The sequence below is a fragment of the Protopterus annectens genome, chromosome 1.part0 (assembly GCF_019279795.1).
Source record: "Protopterus annectens isolate FY-2018-M chromosome 1.part0, PAN1.0, whole genome shotgun sequence".
NCBI lineage: Eukaryota > Metazoa > Chordata > Ceratodontiformes > Protopteridae > Protopterus > Protopterus annectens.
The window spans coordinates 961,243,814-961,259,367 of NC_056725.1; the positions used below are offsets into that span (position 1 = coordinate 961,243,814).

The 15,554-nt window shown below is 42.3% G+C and overlaps 1 protein-coding gene across 21 annotated transcripts in view; it reads right to left on the reverse strand.

The window, feature by feature from the left end:
* EPB41L2 (erythrocyte membrane protein band 4.1 like 2) overlaps window positions 1-15,554 on the reverse strand; it is a 2,741,769-nt gene that overhangs the window by 1,715,829 nt on the left and 1,010,386 nt on the right. The gene's annotated exons all lie outside the window — the stretch shown is intronic.

Below are 15,554 nucleotides of genomic sequence, written 5' to 3' on the forward strand. Positions count from 1 at the left end.
AAAATAGACAGTATTACCCCCGAGTTCACTGATAATCAAATGGACTTTCATCTTTTGTCAGTACAGCTCCAGACACAGTACAGCACTTATCCTGTGAACAGTACCATTGGCTCTGACATCTTGGCTCTATTCACTTTGACAGTTGAAACTTTTGCTGAAGTTCTGTTTTGTTATACAGACTTTAAACGTTAGACAGAAAACATATCCCATATCCACCCTTATACAATGTAAAGCAGCAGGCTTCCATATTTTTAAATGAAAAGGGAAACGAGGAATGGCATTACTCCAGAGTAGCTGCCAGTGTACTCCAATCTCCACTGAAGCAGCAAATAGAATCCAAAAACAAATTCGTAACCATCCCACACATACAGTGATTTTTCACATGCAAAGGCATGCTACCCAAAAACAAAAACATGCTAAAAGGTCACAGCAAACAGCAATATTCAGGCAGGCAAGTGAATGCTAGAGCAACAAAGTAATTTACAGTAGGTATCATTGTTGCAGTATCAAAATGCCAGCAGGGACTACACTTGTCAGGTTAACGCCATAAAATAAAGACAAAACACAGTAACCAATGTACTGTGAAAATTTCAACAAGAAACCATGTCATTTCATTAGTTGGGGCTGGCTTATAGCAAACCAAACAGCCTGCTTGCACTCTGAAAGGGATTTAAAAAATAAGCTTACCTTAGGTCTTGGAAGCGTTTGCGCTGTAAATGGAGACAAAATCGAGTGACTAACCTGATAGTCTCGTTAGCAGAGTATGTACTTTTGTCAGGCCATTTTCATAATAGTGAGGTTAACTTGCTAATTATTTATCATGAAACTGCTTAATAAACACAGTGCATACTTCAATAAAGAAAGTAGAATAGCATGTGAAAGGGAAGTTCTTCAACTGTAAAAGCAATATTTACTAAAGTAGGTGTTTCTCCTTATAATCTCTTGTTGCTTCCAAATCCTATTTATTATTTTTGTACTGAAACGTAGAGTAGTCTTAATCCTGGCAGAAGCAATGTTTTTTTCTAGTAATTTCGTAAAGAACAGTTGTGTAAAATCTTACCATAGCCATAGATGTCCTTCTCTTCCATGTTGCAGTATTCATAACATGAGGGATTCCCGACCTAGGCAACCAAAACATCTGGCCAGTATACCAAAGATTTAAACTACTGCAAGGTACGTGCAATGTTGCACACAGGGCAGCAGCCGACGTAGGCCATAAAAGTGACATCTGCATGTACCATCCTCAGAACCGAATACCCCAGTCAGAACACCAGCCCAAGGATAAGAGGTAAAAACAAAGTAATCATCCTAAGAAAAGCATGAATCAAGAGGGAAGGATGGTGGGATAGAATACTGCAACATGGAAGAGAAAGACATCTATGGTTATGTCTGACAAAGGGTTACCACAGTTTTACAAATATTTTATGTTTTTATGTAATAAAAGTTCGAGACAGCCTGTTTGAACTCAACTGTTTTTTTCTTCAGTTACATTGGTTTATTGCCAAGTGTGTCCTTAAGGAGAGAAACAGAGTTTTATATTTACGACATCTATGGTTATGGTAAGATTTTACACAACTATTCTGTGTCCTTCTATTCTCATGTTGGAGTATTCATAACATGAGGGAAAGTCCCAAAACTCATGAAAGGGAAAGGGAGAATGGAGCAGAGGAAGTCTCCATGAAACCATGCAGAATTGCCCTGGCAAAGCTTGCTCTGGATCTGGAGATAGTGTCCAGCTTGCAATGTCTGGTGAAAGTGTGGACAGCATACCATGTAGCTGCTTCAAGAATAGAAGCAGTGCCCAGACCCTTGAAGAAGGCCCCAGAGGGAGCTACAGCCCTAGTAGAATGAGCTTTTAATTAGGAAGTGTGTGTCTTTACATGGAACACATGGCAAAAGGAAATGGCCTTTGAGATCCAAGTGGACATAGTTTGTTTAGAAACAGGTTTTTCCAGCACTCTAAGACGAAAGGAAACAAACAGTTGCTTTGATTTCCTAATGGACTTGGCCTTGTCTAGGTAAAACCTGAGTTGTCTGTGTACATCCAAGGTGTGTAGCACCCTTTCACTGCAATTTTGAGGGGGAAGGAAAACAACAGATTCAAGAATAGTTTGGTTAAGGGACAAGTCATTAACCACTTTAGGCATGAAGGAGGGGATAGTACGGAGTGAAACCCTATCATTGTGGAAGATAAGAAAAGGTTGGTAAGCCATTAAGTCTTCAAGCAGAGGTGATGGCTACCAGCAAAACAGTCTTCCATGTTCAAAACGTCTAAGAAGCTGAGATTGCAGGCTCAAAAGGAACCTGAGTAAGCTTTTCCGGTACAAAATTCAAATCCCAGGGAGGGGGAACAAGTTTCCTGGGAGGTCTGACATGAAGGACGCCTTTAAGAAAGAGCTTAACCTCTAGCTTAGAAGCTAAAGGAGGAGATAGATGCAGACTTGCAGAAAAGACAGATAAGTGGCTTTAACAGAAGAGTAAGCCAAACCGGCCTTAAGCAGCTCACACAAATAAGAAGGAACGAAGGGAAATGTCCACCGAAAATGGATTTAGCCGTTTCTTCAGACACCAGATGAAGAATCCGTTCCATTTGGACAAATAGGATTTCTAGTACTGTGTTTCCTGGCCTGCTGGCAAAACTAGAAGCAAATCCTCGAAAAAGGTGTCTGAAAGGGATCAGAAGCCTACCACCCACATAGACAGGCTCAGAGTTGTCAAATGTGGGTGGATAAGAGATCCCTCCCCTTTAGTGAGATCATCCACCCTGTCAGGTAACTTGTGATGATGAATGCCCTTGGCTAACTACAGAAGAGGGAACCAGTGCTGTCTTGGCCAAAAAGGAATCACCAACAAGATTTTTGGTTTGTCTTGATGAATTTTCAGCAGTCTTTCTGAATAAGTGGGAAGGAGGGAATGTATAAAGAAAAATTCCCTTCCATGAGAATGACAGAGTGTCCATCTTCCATGCCAGAGGATCTGGGACTCTGGCACAAAATTTTGGAAGTTGTCTGTTAAAGGGGGAGGCAAAGAGATCTACTTGAGATGCACTCCACGGGTGGAGAATGTCCAGAAACACATCCCTGTGATGCATCCATTTGTGGGTTTGTGTCATGGACCTGCTTACAGTGCATGCCAGAACACTGTGAGCTGAAGGAGCAATCTCCCAGGCCTGGAAGGCCAGCCTGCAGGTATGACGTTGTGCCCCCCCCCACTTGTCCACATACCAAAGGACTGTGGTGTTGTCTTTCAACAGACTCAGGGGACCTGGGCAGAGAGATGAATGGAAAGCTTGGAGAGCAAGAATCAAAGCCCTCATCTCTTTGGTGTTGATATGTTGTTTCTTTATGGAAGGAGACCAAAGGCCTTGAACTTTTAAGTTGCCCATTGTTGCTCCCCACCCCATGTCTGAATCATCTGTAAACAGCTCCTGCACAAGATGTGGGGCCTATAGAGAAAGATCTGGATTCAGAGATATTTGTTGAATCCACCAGTGTAACTATCTTCAGACAAGGAAGAAGAGGAAGAATAAACTCCTGAGGATGAGCATGCAAATCACTGAGCATGTAACTATCTAAGAACTTGCGGTTATCCAGTTTACTGTCCCTTGAAGGCAAAAGGCTGAGGCACCAGAATAAACATTTTGCTACTGGCTTCTTAGTTTTGTTTTTTTAAGGATAAATGAGAATTCTGTGAAGTCTGCAAAAGGCAATGACTGGAGACGAGCAATTTGTGAATACCCTTGGAGGCGTGGAGAGTCCAACGGGCAAAGCACAAAACTAAAAATGAGAGGAAGTAACAGAAAAAAATGTAAGAATTTCCTGAACACAGGGTGAGTGGGGATATGAATATATGTATCCTTGATGTCTAGAGAAACAATTAAAGCCTGAGGAAGCAAAAGAGGGAACAGAGTCTGGACAGTGAGCACGCGGAAGGTGGAAACCTGAAGAAAGGGATCGAGTTGGGACAGATCTAGAACTGGTCTCCATGGACCATCTTTCCTGAGGACTAGAAACATCCTGGAATAGAACCCTTTTCCTCTTTGCGGAGGGGGAACCTTCTTGAATGGTCCCCTGTGAGAGCAAGTCTTAAAGCATGAGGAAAAAGAAGATGCTGGAATGGAAGGGGTTGAAGGATGCCCATGAAAGGAGGGACAGATTTCCAAATCATGTAGTAGCAAGTTTTGGACAACAGAAATGACGCACTTGTCTGTGGTAATGCCTGTCCATGAAGAAAAAGTGAGAAAGGTGTTAAGAGGAATGTTGGACAGACTGGGCAGGTAGTCACAGATTACCTGGCTTGTCAGGAAAAGGGGGCTTTTGGACACAGGCTGGTTGAGATCTGGAAGAGCTCTGCCTGTGTGTCCCTTTCCTGTCAGAAAGAGAGTGGAAGGATACAGGTTTTCTTCCTCACAAAATGAGGTTTGGAAGGATAATTCCTATGATACTTTGGAAATGAGGACACAAAAAGATGTTTCAGTTCCTGTAACTCACTCTCCTTTTTTTCTTGAAGGGATTTGAAAAGGGCAGCAGCATTAGCACCAAAAAGAGAAGAATTATTGGGTGCAGCCATATGTTATGCCTTGATATTATCAGGCAAAGGCTGCAATCTTGGCCAGGAATATCTCCTAATGACAGATCCAGATGTAGCTGATCTAGCAGATCACTCATCTGCATCATAACTGTACTTTATGGAGTGTCTACTTACTTAGGAGAAGGCTGTCAAGACAGAGGAAAGCTGTGCTTTGGCTGCAGTCAGGCAGATCTGTCAACAGCTGTGAAGTCAGGGAAAGCAGGGCCAGAACATACTTAGACATATGAGTCTGATAGTTAATGGCCCTGAAAGTTAAAGTAGAGAATGTGTAGACTTTTTTACCTATGCTTTCCATCATCTTGCGGTCTTTATCTGAGGGAAGAAGGGTAGTGGAAGGCAAAAATCTGGAAGGTCTATCTGCAGACAGTGAAATCATAGCAAGATCTGCAGGAGGACATTTAAAAAGAAATTTGCTGTTCGCAGTGACCTTGTAAAACCTATCCAGCCTTTCTGGGGTCAAAGACTGTGAATCTGGGTTTTAGGACGCAGAAAGGAAAGCATCATGATAAGCAGGTAGTGCAAGTGGAATAGCTGAAGGAGAAGGGGAGTCCATTTGTAAAAGGTCATAGTTTCTCTTCTGCACATCTGAAACTTGCAAGCTTTCCCATATGAAAAAATCTCTCATCCTTGAGATCGTTTCTCGAAAGGATACATCTCCATCAGGGGAGTCACTACCGTTGGAATCAACTTCAGGGGAAGCATAACCCAAGGGGGAGTCAATTTGTGCTGAACAAGCTAGAGACTCATCTGAGGATGAAACGTCTTCCTCAAAGGTCTCCCATTCCACAGCAGAGCTCCTAGGAAAGGAGGAGGAGAAACTGGAGTAGGAGTTTGAACAGAGAAAGGTCTTAGTGCTAGAAATGCATTAAGAATTCCCTGAGAAAAAAATTGCCAGTCTGGGGAAGGATCCTTAGATGTGGAAACATGTTTTTTTTTCTTTTTAAGGGGAAGATCAACTCTAGGCTGGGATGAATGAGCTAACGTAGGCCTAGGTTCTGTCACAGACCGTCGTCAATGGCTAAGACAGGAGTAGTACTGCGAGGGACATCCAACGAAGTGAGCTGCGATTGTCCTTTACATTCTGAATGGATGTTTGCAAGGCCTCTGCAGAAGTGCTAATGGAACTCTTCTTAACGGCTTCCAAATCAGTACCTGCTGCAGGAAGAGAACCAGGCACCACACGGACCTCTGGGCCTTCACTGGCCTCAAGAGGGACGTCCAGGTTCAGAGGCACAGCTGAAGATTCAGGCTTAACCTTTTTTACCTTCTTCTGAGGCTCACCAGACAGACCCTCCATTGCAAGCACTAGTCCCTGATTCCCAAGATAGATGACTGCGGAGCGTCTTAGATGCAAACACCTGACAAATCATGCAAGCTTTATAGTTGTGAGCGGACCCCAAACAGAAAAGACACTGATCATGGTTATCTTTGTGTGGAATTTGTTTTCCACAATGGCACTTGCCTTTCTTGGATGACACTAACCTCAAAAAATATGCAGTAGCAAGAAAAAAAATAATAAATTCCCCAACGGGACACTCATTTGAAACAACAACCACTCGGCGATCAGATGAAAGGTGTAAGATAGCGTTCGGACTGGCAGCAGAGAATTTCTGAGGACAGTACATTTCATACATCACTTTTATGGCCTATGTGGGCTGCAATCCTATGTGCAATATTGCATGTACCTTGTAGTAGTTTAAGTCTTTGGTATACTGGCTGGATGTTCAGGTCACCTAAGCGGGGAATCCCTTATGTTATGAATACTGTAACATGGGAACAGAAGGACACCAGTACTATACTGTTAGATCAATTAACTAAATATAGCATTCTCTTGATGTCACCCAAATGAAATGCATGCATTTTGGTCACACTTTTAACTTCTTTTAGTATATATACACAACCAGCATCCCTGCATGTTCATTTACTGACTGAATATCCCTTTTCAAGTAGAGAAAGTCTGGTGGTTGTGCTATACAGTATGGCCTTCAGAATAGGTGCTGTTGAGAAAGCTGGACTGTTGTCTTAACTGCTTTTTATTTCTCTGCCTTAACCCACAAGATTCAGTTGGATATTCTGCAGACATACAGCATTCAGTTCCCTTGCACAGAGAGGAAGATGTTCACATGTCCATGTCATGTAATGGCACAATTTGTTTAGTTCTCTTACCTACACATAGGTGAAAGACAACAGCAGCAGCTCATTCTCAAGTCTTACACTTGAAACAGGATACATGGCTTTTGGATGCTGAAGTCCTTATCCCCCACCCCACACTAAACCTCAGTGGTGTTAAAAGAGCTTGCATGCTGGATAAAATTTTAGATTAAAAGTAGTAGATATTACAGTCGGCTCCAGTAGCATACAGGAATAAAGCCCTGACCATGGTAGAGGCAACCAGGGTTTGATTGGTAAATTGGGTGCTTGACAGAGCTGGTGGGAGAGTTTGAGTGTGCATATCCTAGGAGGGTGGGAGATGGTGATGTGGGCCCGAACAATGCCATAGTCTCTTGAAGGAGGAGGCAGTCCTAAGAGCAGGCAATTGCCTACCAAGCCACTTTGTTGGCAAGTCTCATTGTGGGTGCATGGATGTATTAACCCACATTGAGATTGACACTGTGGTCACCTTGATGATGAGGGTCATCCATCAACCCACCCGAGGAGGAATAAGGCCTACATAAAATTAACTCATTACTGGGATGTTGGCAATAGTACAAAACCACAGAGGATGTCCGTATCAGGCCAGCTCTTGCCCTAACAGGGAAATACCCAGAATGGATAAGAAAGAAGCATGGATACTATGAGGAGGCTTGAATGTCAGCAAGCATGCTGGGATAAAGCACATAGAAAAAAGAATAACCGGTATTATAAAATCACAAAAAAAGAGTGCAAAATCCCATGACTGGGGGAACTCCCTGGTCAACCTCAGTAAGAAGCTGAGATCCCTCATAAAATCCTCCAAAGCTAGTTATGAAAACAAAATTGCCACTGACTCTAAAGACTACCACAAAGCATTCTATAGCTACGTCAAGAATCTCAATGGCAACACTCAGATCTGTTCCGAGTTACAGCACAATGGCACTAAATATACAGAACCAACTGATATTGCCAACATCCTGGCAGATAGTTTCAGCGCTAACTTTACCCCCCTCTCTCCCCCTAGAGGGCCCATCTCTATACCGGAAGAATGCAAAGTTCCTGTAATCACGGCTGCACAGGTAAAAAAATACACTCTCCAAAGCCAAGAACACAGCATCCATGGGACCTGACAATATCCCAGGCTGCATTCTACACGAACTACAGAATGAACTGCCACCCTACCCAAGTACCATGTCCAATCATAGCCTCACCTCAGGCTTTGTGCCCACTGAATGGCGCACCATGACGGTTATCCCACTCCACAAAGGGGGAGTCACAACAGACCCCAGGAACTATCGCCCCATTAGCCTGATGTGCCTGGTCTGCAAGGCCATGGAACGTATCATCATGGAACTCATAAACAAAGACATTGGTAATCTCCAAACTCTGGACCTTACCCAGTGTTCAGGTTTGTAAAAGGCAGATCATGTCTCCTAAACCGGATTGACTTCTTTTGAAACAGTCACCAAAGCCACAGATGAGGGTAAGGTGGTTTATACAGCTTATCTAGATCTCACCAAGGCATTCAACATCATCCCCCACTCTGTAATTATAGATAAGCTCACTAAACTAGGTATAAATCCCTATGTCACAAGATGGGTTGCCAACTGGCTCACGGACAGAACCCACACTGTGAAATTAGCAGATTCCAAATCCGACTTCAGACCAGTGACAAGTGGAGTACCACAGGGTTCAGTCCTGGGTCCTCTCCTGTTTGGTATCTACTTCTCTGAAATACAGGCTAACACAGAAGGTCTTTGGCTAACAAAGTTTGCAGATGACTGCAAACTAGGAGTCATAATCGAAACTCCTAATGATGTGGACATACTACAAAAGGGCCTCACTGAGACAGATGCCTGGTGTCAAAGCCATGGCCTGAAGCTCAATGCCAAAAAATGTATTGTCATCCCCTTTGGTAAAAACTCTGTACCCATGAACTACCACATAAGTGGTAGTCTACTTAACGCCGAAAGTGTGATAAGAGACCTTGGGACACAGGTGGACAGTAGTCTCTCCTTTGATAATCACATCGCCACAGTGGTCAGGAAATCCTTCTACATGGCTTACCTCATCATAAAAGGTTTCTCATCTAGAAAAAAAGAGGTCATTGTTCCCCTCTACTCATCACTCATTAGACCCATTATAGAGTACAATGCCCCTTTTGGGTATGTACCTCACAAGACATCTACAACAACTGGAAAGGCCACAGAAATACCTCACAAAGAGGATTACTGGCCTCAAACAGATGCCATAAGCAGACAGTCTCAAAAAAACCCAGCTTTACTCTGTCGCATATCACCTACTCAGCTTTACTCAGTCGCATATCACCTACTCAGAGGCGATCTTTGCCTAACATACAAAGCTATGTCAAACCCAGAGCTGTTGGATATGCTCCACTTAAAGAAATCCCAATCCCTCCGAGCTACACTCTCGAGGGACCTAAACCTTGTCACCACAATAAACAGAACATGCTGGAGGGATAGATTCCTGCCCCAGAGACTTCCCATACTCTGAAACAGACTACCTATCTATGTCAAACAGAGCTCCTCATTAGCACTCTTCAAGAAAAATCTTGATGATTGGATGGGAAATAGGAAATTCACCCCAGGGATCACTTTTGTGGCTCTGCTCGACAGGGGCAGAGGGAAAATAATTTTCTCGGGTGGCAAAAGCCAGGGCACCTTTTTAGCTAGGCTTATATAGGCCCTAGGGCTAATAGTCTAGTACCTACCTATGAACATTCCATGTGTACAAGATAGACGTGTCACTAGAACGGGTGGAAAGTGTCAGAGTTTAGATAAAGTACAGTTGTGTAAGTTGAACTTACCATTACAGTAGATGTTTGAATGCTCACTGCTGCAGTATCATTAGCTATATAGGCTATATCTAGCCAAGGATATAACAGGCAGCCAGCTTCCATCTATCCAAACTGTCAGGCAGCTCGAAATGAGCCGACTAAAAGACAACTTTGGGGGTGAAGTCTTCAGAGCTTTCCTGCCAGCACAGAAAATGAGGCTGAGCCCTGAAAGTACAGTGCAAAGAACAGTTGTAAACTATGTACCCATACAAGAATTAGTTCAGCAATACCCATATTTATGGGGACATGATAAAATATAATACTTAAGAGTATGGGTTAAAAAGGATTCTGTTATGGCAACACAAACTTAGAAACTGGAAGCTCAGTTTTATGGATATGGATAGCAAGATAGAAGCAGTGAAAATATTTTTAGTCCCTTTGCAGATAGTGATTAATAAAGAATTGAAGGATTTTAACTGGGAGGCGAAGAGGGCAAGAGTCAAGTGGAATAAACTGATCCATCCAATATAACAAGGTGGTTTGTGTTTACCTGACTTGAAGGGGTATTTCAGAGCTACACAGTTAAGGTTCCTATACATAGCAAAAACAGAAAGCGTTAATTCAAAGTGAAAAGTGATGATGACAAAACAAGGGATGCTCAAGAAATAAGGAGTGATCAGGATTTTGGATGCAGATCTTTAAGTAGAATAGCCATACTGAATATTATTTTCGTAATGTACCAGAAAATATTCTAAGAACTAAGCCAACACAGCAATGGAGAAAGGACATTCTGCTGACAGGATGACTACAATTAGGGGTACAGAAAACAGGCAAGAGGAGCAGGAATTTGTTGGAAAAAACTGGCAAAGGAACCAAGGTAGAAGAAGCAAATAATTAGATGGGGGAAAGCAACAGAATGGGAAGAGGCTAAAAATACATTTAGACTGCACGTTAGAGACTACCTTCCTTACAAAGGACTGATATCAGAGTACTGGCAAATAGAAACAAATAGGGGATCCTAAGTGAAAGAATAGCACTGGTCGAGTTTTTAGCAAATCTAGAACAGAAGCTGCTGTTAAAAATGGATAACTTGTGAGGCATATAAAATACTGCATGATAACTATAGGAATCAATCAGAAGAGGTTAGAAGGGATTGGGAAGACAGACTGGATAAGCTATTCACAAAGAAACAATGCGAGACTACACGTACAGCTCCCAAATATGCACCAAAGTCGAGAAGATTTAGGATTTTTGCTTGAGTGCTTGCATAGATGTTTTTAGACCCCAAGCAGACTCCAAAGAAATTTTCCTCGGATAGACTGTAAACATTGAGATGGGGAGCATATTTTTTGGGAGTGTAATCAATAGTCATACTTAAAAAAAAATTCCCTGCAGACTGTCAGAAATACTAGGTACGCACATTGGTGTTAACTAACAAAATGATTTCTTTTGAACTGTGGAACAGAATCTGAATTGCCTTATCACAGTACGGCCTTGCTGAGTTCAGTTCTGGTGGCTGCCAAAAAATAAATTACTATGAAATGGAAATCTCAGCCTAAATTAACCGAATTAGTGAATATAATAACAGAGATAAAAAAAAATGGAAGTGGGATCTTTAGAAAATGGTAAGAGCAGATTATATGTGACGTATAATGTTTGCAACTGAAAATATGTCGCTACGGTTTGTTTTCATTTGCATAAATATATGATCGCCTATGTCATAACAGATAATTCAATAACAATGTTTTTTGTTTTAAAAAAGGGGACATGTAAGGAAAAGCAAAAAATAAATGTCCACACCCTGGGATAAAAAACACAACAATAAACAAGGGGGGTGGGAGGTACAACAGCAGTCAACATTCAAACATCTATTGTTATGGTAAGTTCAACTTAAAAAATGTACTATGTTCAGCATACTGATCACTGCTGCAATAATATTAGCTACTTGGGCAGACTACCTTAGCTAACTACATTTGGGAGCTGAAAGAAAAATCTGGGATGCCCTGGAGAATGGTTCTAGCAAATCTTGATCTGGACCTACAGAAGGAATCAAGCTTATATTGCTTTGTAAATGTATGTATAGAGGATCAAAGCAGCAGCCTCTACAATACAATCCTTTCCAAAAAGCCATAGATGGATCCAAGACACTGGTAGAGTGGGCCTTGACACTTGCCTGCAACAGTTTTGTTATGGTGACTACAACAAAAAGCCAGAGCTTTAGACAGTACCAGAGTTGTCTGTGGACACCCAAGACATGGAGTACCCTTTTTTCCTCATGTTTAGTCTCAGGTAATAACAAGTGGGAGATGAATAATTTGGCTAAAAGTAAACATGTACAGAAAGAAGAATTAGTTCTCAAAGAAGACATGTCCCTATGGAAATTGGGAAGGCTAATCATAAGAACTTGAATCTCAGATAACCTTTTTGGAGAGGTCAGAGCAATCAGTAAAACTGTTTTCCATGTTAAGAACCTCATGTCATCCAGATTAGTTGGTTCAAATGGAGCAAGTGTTAGTTTTTCTAACACAAAATTAAGATCCCAAGGAGGGGCCACTGGTTTTCTTGGAGGCCTCTTAAGCAAACCTCCTTTCAAAAACATCACAACAAACTGCTCTAAACAAGGAGGATTCATGAGCAAAGTGGATGACAAATGAACCTTGATAGAGAGGTAAGAAAGGCTATGGGATAATAACTCACATAATATTGTAAAACTAGAGAACAACTAGCTCTGAACAGGTGCCGGTTATGTTGCTGGCACCAACTAGAAAACATTTTCAATTTGCTAATATATGATCTTCTAGTAGCAGGCTTTCTTGCCTCCACTAGTATCAACTGTATATCCCCAGTAAAAAGGTGCCTAAAAGGAATTAAGACCCTATCATCCAGGCAGTCAACTGAAGATGATTGATACTGTGGTGTATCAAACATGCCTGTTCTTGTGTGAGTAGACCCACTCTGTGAGGAAGCTTGTGTTAATTGCCCCTGGCCATTTCCAAAAGAAGGGAAAGAACCATGGCTGCCTGAGCCAGAAGCGAGTCACCACAATGATCTTGGGAGATTCCTTCTGAATCTTCAGAAGTACCTTGGATATTAGTGGAAAGGGTGAAAAAAGCATAGAACATTCCTGTCCAAGGAAAAGAAAAGTCATCTGTATTCCAGGCCTTCTTGCATGGACTCCAGGGACAGAATCTTGCCAGCTGATTGTTCACAGAAGAGGCAAAGAGGTCTACTTAAGGAAGTCCCAACAGATGGATCAAATCTTGGAAGACCCCCTGATCTAGTTTCCATTGACAGCATCTTTCCTGGCCTGCTCAGCATATCTGACACACAGTTTTTCTCAGACAGCATGTAGGATGCCTGTAGAGTGAGATTGTGCTGTGAAGCTATACATTCCAAGATAACACAGCTAGTCCATAAAGTCGGCATGACCTGGTTTCCCCTTGCTTACTGATGTACCACATGACTTGTGGCATTGTCTGTAACCACTTGAAGAGGTCCCCATGGACCAAACATGGTTCAGAGAGTTGAGTACCTTGATCAGGGCTAGTATCTCCTTAACATTTATGTGCTTAAGCCTGTCTTTGGTGTCTCACACTCCCTGCACTTTTATCCCTCCTGAAACTGCTCCCCAAGCAAAGTCAAAGTGTCTATGATGACTGTTTTGGAGAAGGGGAGACCTTGACTTACGGATATCTGTTGTTTCCACCAAAATATTTCTCTTCTGACAAACTCCAGCACTGGGATTTGAAACGATAAAAGGGTGCTGATACTGGGACCAAAGAGATTTCAGATGCCACTGTATCTTTCTCATGTAGAGTACTGCAAGAGGTATCATAAGAATCATACATGTCATGAGCCCCAAAATCCTGAGGTATTCCCCTTGCAGTGACCAAAGAATGAATAGAAACCCTAAGAAACAGATCTAAATAAAGATTTATTTTTCCAGTGGAAGAGATGCTCTTTGAACTGAGGTGTCAAGCTGACATCACAGTAACACCTTGGATCCCAGAACTACAGTCCCATCAGTCTGATGAGCCTGATCTGCAACAGCATGGAACGCATTATCATGGAATCTCAACTCTATTATACGTAGCACCAATCTTTACCCAAATCAGACAATGTGACCTAGACAAACTAGAATCATGCTACAATAAAATAGGCAAGTTTGCTACTAACTCAACCTTTAGAACCCATCACTGTGCTGCACTAAAAGAACTAAAATGGCTTGAGCTACCACAGCTACTTAACTATCACCAGCTGGGCACAGTCTACAATATTCTCAAATATCCTGAAAAAAAACCCTCATTATCCAACCTTACTCTCTATACTGCAAACTGGTACCAAAGATCCAGTGAAAAATCTCTGCTCTCCATCACCAAGGCTAACAATAATGCAGGGAAAGCGCTCTACTCCCACACCGTTGCCAGAAATTGGAACTCTTTTCCCCTATCCATGTCCACTGTCCCCTCCACATCCATATTCAAAAGCTCCCTCAAATCGCACCTTCTTAGTACCTGGTTATGCCCTTGTATCACATAACCCTACCTACCCACACTACTATTAACTCCCCAAATTCCTCTCTGATCACATGCTGGAGCTCTGATCCCCTGTAGGCTTGGTCATCTGAAAGTGTACATTTAATTGTAGAATCTTACTTGATATATTTTCTTTTCTTACCAATGTATGACTGACATTGTCTTTTTACCCATGTTCTATATCTTCTTTTACCTGGAGTGATTTTATTAATTCTTGTTATATTACTATGTTCAGCGTACATTATGTAACCTGTTTTGTGTGTTATGCTAGATGTACTGTATTTGTATAACTTGATGTTGGAGCTTTTCTCCCTGGGCTTCCGCTGAATATGGACCTGGTCCAGTCGGAATTTCCCGGTTAACAAATGTAAAATAAAATAAAAATAAATAAATAAACTTATAAACAAAGACATTGACAACCTTCAAACACTGGACCCCACCCAGTGTGGGTTCGTGAAGGGACGGTCTTGTCTCCTTAACCTGACTGACTTCTTCAAATCAGTCTCCAGATCTGTAGATGAGGGTAAGGCGGTCCACACAGCCTATCTGGACCTCGCCAAGGCCTTTGACACCATCCCCCACTCTGGAATCATAGATAAACGTACTAACCTGGGCATAAATCCCTACGTCACTCGATGGGTTGCCAACTGCCTTACTGACAGAACCCAGACTGTAAAAGTAGCCGACTTCAAATCCAGCTCCAGACAAGTGGAGCACCTCAGGGTTCAGTCCTGGGACCGCTCTTGTTTGGCATCTACTTCTCTGAAAGTACAGGCCAACACTAAGGGACTCTGGCTAACAAAGTTCGCAGATGACTGTAAACTGGGAGCCACTACTGAATCCCAAAATTATGTGGATATTCTACAAAAGGGCCTTACAGAAACAGATGCTTGGTGCCAGAGCCATGGGCTCAAGCTTAATGCCAAGAAAAAGTATAGTTGTCCACTCTGGGAAAAACATGTACCCATGAATTACCACATAGGTGGCAGTACACTAAACAACAAAAGTGTGATGAGAGACTTGGGGACACAGGTGGACAGTGGTCTCACCGTCAATAACCACATCGCCACTACAGTCTGGAAATCCTTCTATGTGGCACACCTCATCACTAAGGGCTTTTCATCCTGAAAAAAGGAGATCATTGTCCCATTGCACTCATCCCTCATTAGACCCATTATAGAGTACAACGTCCCATTTGGTATGTACCTCAAGACATCTGCAACAGCTGCAAAGGCCGCAAAAATACCTCACTAAAAGAAACACAGGCCTAAAGCAGATGCCCTATGCTGACCATCTAAAAAAAAACAGTTAGTTATATACTCACCATAACGACCGATGTATGTGGTCCATCTCGCCTACATTCATTACTGATGGGTTCGGAGCCGAGAATCGGCTCCAACTCGGCTGACTATTTTCTAGCACGAAGTCTCTAATTGGCTGGGCTAACCGGTATCCCAGGATGCACCTCGCCCCAACCCCCAGATCTTGTTTGCATACAT